The 5,691-nt window shown below is 39.0% G+C and overlaps 2 pseudogenes; one reads left to right on the top strand and one right to left on the bottom strand.

Moving 5' to 3' along the window:
* Nucleotides 1-780: 780 nt before the first annotated feature.
* On the bottom strand, nt 781-899 carry LOC112483880 (annotated as a pseudogene).
* Nucleotides 900-1,593: 694 nt separating this feature from the next.
* On the top strand, nt 1,594-1,711 carry LOC112483884 (annotated as a pseudogene).
* Nucleotides 1,712-5,691: the final 3,980 nt, after the last annotated feature.

Raw genomic sequence — 5,691 nt, 5'->3', positions numbered from 1 at the left:
TTATGAAAAAAACTTTGTCAATAAGTTGGTAAATTGGATGAAGTGGACAAATTCCTTAAAAGACAATGTATCAAAGCTCACTAAAGAAGAGAAAACCTAACAAGCCCTATATCTATTAAAGAAATTGGATTTGTAATTAAAAGTTTTTCCCTCAAAGAAAACTCCAGCCCCAGATGGCTTAATTGGTGAATTTTGCCAAACATTTAAATTAAAAATAATACAATACAATTCTATACAAACCTTTCCAGAAAACTGCATGGTAGGGAACACTTCTCATTTTATGGGATTAGCATGACCTTGCTACCAAAGCTAGACAAAGATATTATAAAAATAAAAATCCAGTATTCCTTACAAACATAGACATAAAAAGAAATGAAATGGAAGCCCGACTGAAAAAAATTGTTTGCAAAACATGTTTCATAAAGGATTTGTATCCAGAATATATAAAGAACTACTATAACTCAATAACAAAAAGAAAAATAATCCAGTTTTTAAAAGGGGTAGAAGATTTAAATAGACACATCACTAAAGAAGATATACAGATGGTAAATAAACACATGAAAAGATTGTCAACATCATTAGTTCTTAAGGAAATGTAAGTTAAAACCATAACGAGATGCCAAGCTGGCAAGGAAGAGTTAGAAAATAAAAAGTGACAATACCAAGTGTTGAGGAGGATATTGGGAAAATAAAACCCTCATATATTACTGGTGAGACTGTAAAATGGTACAGCTGCTTTGGAAAACAGTTTGGCAGTTTTTTTCAGATTTCTTTTTTAAATGCCTACAGCACCTGGTATTCCGAGGTGGTCTCTTATCCAAGTACTAAACAGGCCCAACCCTGCTTAGCTTCTGAGATCAGATGAGATTGGGCACGTTCAGAATGGCATGGCCGTAGACAGTATGGCAGTTTTTTAAAAAAGTTAAATATGCATTACCATACAACCCAGTGATCCCACTCCTAAGTAATGAAAACATATGTCCACACAAAGACCTATACACAAATATTCATAAGCAATTCTATTTGTTACAGCACAAACTTGTAAACAACCTAAATGTCTATCGACTGGTGAATGGATAAACAAATTGTAGTATGTCCACGCAATGAAATATACTACTTCACATTAAAATGGAATGAATTACTGATACATGCAATAACATGGATAATTTCAAAAGCATTATACTAAGAGAAAGAAGTCAGACACAAACTACTACAAACTGTTTGATTCCATTTATATGAAATTCTAGAAAGGCAAAACTATAATGATAGAAAGCAGATCAGTAGATACCAGGAGCCAGACAAAGAGGAAGAGACTGACTGCAAAAGGGAGCAAACGAAGTTTCTGAGTGAAGGAAATGTTTTATGTCATGATTATGGTGGTGGTCACAACTGTATACATCTGTGAAAATTCACTGTATTGTACACTTAAATTGGTGAATTTTATTATATGTAAACTACACCTTGATAAAGCTGATTTTTAAAAATGTAATGTTTTATAATGCCTATGACTGTGGAGGGATTATGCGCAGATAGTGCAAGGGACTGGAAGTTAGTCAAGAAAGTATTGGAGGGTGTAAGAAAATAACCCTTTCTGTCTACGGCCATGCCACCCTGAACAAGCCCGATCCAGTCTGATCTCAGAAGCTAAGCAGGGTTGGGCCTCGTTAGTACTTGGATAGGAGACCACCTAAGAAGACAGGTGCTGTAGGCATAAAAAATAAAAAATAAGAGATTGTAAGATGACAAGGTCCTTGCAATCTGTGAGGTCAACCAAGGGTTGCCTTGCCTAAAAAAAAGAAAAGAACCCTTCCTCTTTTTTCAGGTGGTGAGTCTTCTCTACTTTCATTCCCATTTCCTTGGGGCTAGGATGCTCCCTCTTCCAAACTCCTCTCCCATGCATCTCTGGGCCAGTAGCAACACCTTCACCACAGTCCAAGGGCCAAACTTCGGTGATCACTAGCCCAGGAGAGATGTTCGTAAAGTTTTTTTAAAAACACAGTCAACCCCCTTTCCAAGTAAAGCTTTTTGTAGAACCTTGCTATCTAAAACAGTTAAAAGCAGTATCTTATTAGAATACATTTATAAGTTCTACTTCATGATAGCTCTGTTATAAAATCATCCAACGTCAACAAGCCTGTTTCATGAACCCCAAACTTTGATATGTAGGACATTTGAGTGTATATATTTTTGAACTACTGTTTTAAAAAGTTAAAATATATTTAAAGTTTCTAGGTAAAAATGGTAGATTGAAAACATGTATTTAATTTTGCTCTACTAAAAATACACTAAAACTATAGCAAGGGATTTTGTAAAGGCATAAATCCATAAGGACCGGGAAACAGGACAGGAGATAAGAGCCAAATACTTTAGGAAACTGGAAAGTATGTGGATAAATAGTTACTGACTTAGACTAGAGAAGGATGGATCCTAAGGCAGCAGTGGGGTAACCATATGCAAAATGGTATTGGTTGTGCCAGACTGCTCACCACCCTGAGAAGGGAGTCCTAAAGATGCTGACATCAGAGGTTCCCTTCATTGAAGCTTGTAGCTGACAAGTCCCACCCATGTACCTGAGCCCACAGAACACAAATGCTACCAATAGGCTTTTTGGTAACTTATCCTCAAATATGAACAGACAACTGAGGAAGAAAAGAATCTAACATGAAAGAGACCAAAACAACATAAGAAGAAATTTAGACAAACATATGATTAGGCAGAAAGAAGAAAACTTAAACAAAACTACTATTGATAGCTTCAGAGATTAGATAAGCTATTGCAACTCTGAAACAAAGTAAGATGATTTTTTTAAAAAAGCAATATTCAGAGAATAAAAATAAGGTGAATAATAAAAATCTTTAAAATATTGAAAACTCAGTAGAAGTTCTCTTAGTAGAAGAATGAGAAGATAAAATTGAGGAAATCTCCAAGAAAACCAAGTAAAAAGATGGAAAAGAGAGAAAAAAAAAGAAATCAGAAGGACCAGTCCAGCAGATCCATCATCTGAATTATAGGAGTTCCAGAAAAGAAAGAACAGAGAAAATAGAAGGGAAGAAATCATCGATGGAATGATTCAGGATTATTTCCCAGAAGTGAGGGGCACTGAGTGTCCAACACAACAAATAGCCTCTCACCAAAATATATCACTGCCATTTCAGAACACTGGAGACAAGGAGAGGTTCAGAGACAGGGAGAAAGTCACAGGATTAGGAGTTAAAAGGCTTCAGACTTCTCAAAAGCAATGATTGAAAGCCAGAAGGTAATGTTTCAATGTCTTCAAAATTCCTAAGAAAATCAATTCCCACCCAGTGTCAGAGCAGAATAATGGCAATGTCAAACATGCAGTTTCAAAACAATTTACCACCTCCTTTCTTAGGAAGCTTCTGGAAGATGGTCTCCACCAAAAATAGAGAATAAATCAAAAAAGAGAAAGACATGGAATAAGGCAAATAAAAGGTCCAACAAAGGAGACAAAGAAAATGCCCAGGAGGATGAGAAAGGAGATGCCAGGTTGCCGGATGTACAGCAGAATAGAGGATAAACACTCAGATTGGAGCAGGTCAGAGGCTCCAGCAGAGACGTCTTCAAGGTGAAATTGGTAGAGTATCTGCTATATCTAGATATTCTGAAAAGGGATTTAGACAACAGGGGGAAGATTTTGAGACAGATTTTGTGATAAATACATAGAAAACTAAACAAATGAAAAAACAAGATAATTATTAATTTCAGGAAAAGAAAAAAGCTGTGTAGGAAAGGGTAATCAAAGTTTTCTATACAGCTCAACTCTGAATAGCATATGTAGTCACTGTATTGTAAGAACTAAAAATTGAACTAACAAAAACTAAAAACTACTTAATTAAATTAGGCAGACAGGAGATGAGAATGAGGTATAAGCAAGGGGTAGGACGGGAGGAAGGGAAAATCTCCGATTATTTGTGGGGCTGGACAAGACAATAATATAGACTTACATACTAAATGTTTTAATGTTATAAATTAAGCTAATTGTTAAATAAAATACCTGCTAAACTCCTCACTTTACAAATATACCTTTTTAAGGACCTGGAAGGCCAAGTTCTAAATTAAAATTTTTGGAAACCTCAGTTCTGCACTAGAAAATAGCAGCCCCCAGCTCCTGGCTCTTGCCTGACCCCTCACCCCGCTTCCCTCTGCCTGTGCCTCTGTCCTTTATGAGAGAGCCTCAGGCTCCTGCGGATACCCCAGCTTGTGCTCACATATCTTGCAAAAAGCTGCCCCTGAGCTACCCCTCAGGCCTAGGGATGCCCACACCATCAGCAAGGTCTCCCTGGGGAGGACAGATCCAAGAAAGAAGCTGGTACAGGCCCAGGAAGCAAGCTGGGCAGGGAATTCCAGGGCAGGGAATTCCAGGGTCTCATATATTCAAAATATGGCCTATGAGGAAGTAAATGGTCTTTGGATGGACACATCTCCTTGGATTCCTGTAATGGGGAGGGGACAGCTGGAGGACGGCCAGAGATAGGAAGAACAATGCCAAAAAGAAACATTGAAAAGCCGAAGAGATGATGGAGTCAGGGCTCTGCTGTTTTTAATAAATCTTCTACGATTTTTTTACTCTTTAAAACAGATGTCTATGTATTCTAAGAAATACCTCATAGAGAAAATAAAAACTTTAAAAATAAAATGTGATTGATAAAAGTTTGTGGAACCTCTGAACCACTTCTGCTATGCCTAAAGATCTCAATAATGAAGTTTGAAAACCACAGGACTAGGCCCTTGTGTGAGGCTATCTAGGTATTGTGATGAAAACCACAATGAAGTAGCCCCCAAGAATGAATCCCTTTTCCTTTCCTCCCACCTGTCACCTCTAATTTAACAGTTCTACTTTGTGTTGGTGGTTTTCCTACCTCTCCCAGTCTAGACTCAAAGCTCCTTGCAAGCAGAGACCCAGTTCAGAATTCTTTGTACCTCCAGAACCTAGCACAGTTCCCAGCACAGAATACAGGCTCTGCTATGTGTTGATGGATAAAGGAAAAAGGAAACATCTTTACACAGGCTTTGGAGGGAAGGTGTTTGATCCTTTTCTACACCTGGAGCCTGGAGCCCTGTCAGTTACGAGCCCTGAGTCCTTCAGCATATTCATTAAATAGCTTTAGGTTATAATTCCCATATCTGCCCAACATAGTATTTATCTCATATCTTTAATTCCCATAAAAGATTAGGTCCCTGCTCTAAATCTCAAAAAGTTAACTTCAGGGTAACGTGAGAAGCACGTGTACGCCCCATGACAGCAGGGATTTTGGAGGATCTGCTTTTTCCCAACTGCTGTATGTCCAGTGCCTGAAACAGTTCCTGGCACATACAGTTGCTTAACAAATAGTTGTTGGGTTAATGAATGAATTAAAAAGTGCTAAAAATAAATACGCGTCAAATAAAAGCACTCTCTGTGAAGTGAAAGATACCCCTATATTCGGTCCAGCCCCTGGTCCTGCTATCGAGCGCGCGGGATCTAGTCGCTCTGAGCGCCGTGCAGGGCGGACGCACCAGCTAAGCCGCGAAGACTGGGAAACTGCAGGCTGAGATCTGGAGGCGGCGGGTGGCAAGGGCGGGAAGGCAAAAGAGTTGCGGGCGCGCGAAGAGCCTGCCTGCGACCAGGGCTCTGGCTCCTTGGGCCGTCGGTCAGAGCCCGGAGCAGGTGCGCTCCGCCCCGCTGTGGGC

This window comes from Pteropus alecto, unplaced genomic scaffold (genome assembly GCF_000325575.1).
Source record: "Pteropus alecto unplaced genomic scaffold, ASM32557v1 scaffold196, whole genome shotgun sequence".
Lineage (NCBI taxonomy): Eukaryota > Metazoa > Chordata > Mammalia > Chiroptera > Pteropodidae > Pteropus > Pteropus alecto.
This window is presented reverse-complemented; position numbering and strand designations above follow the sequence as displayed.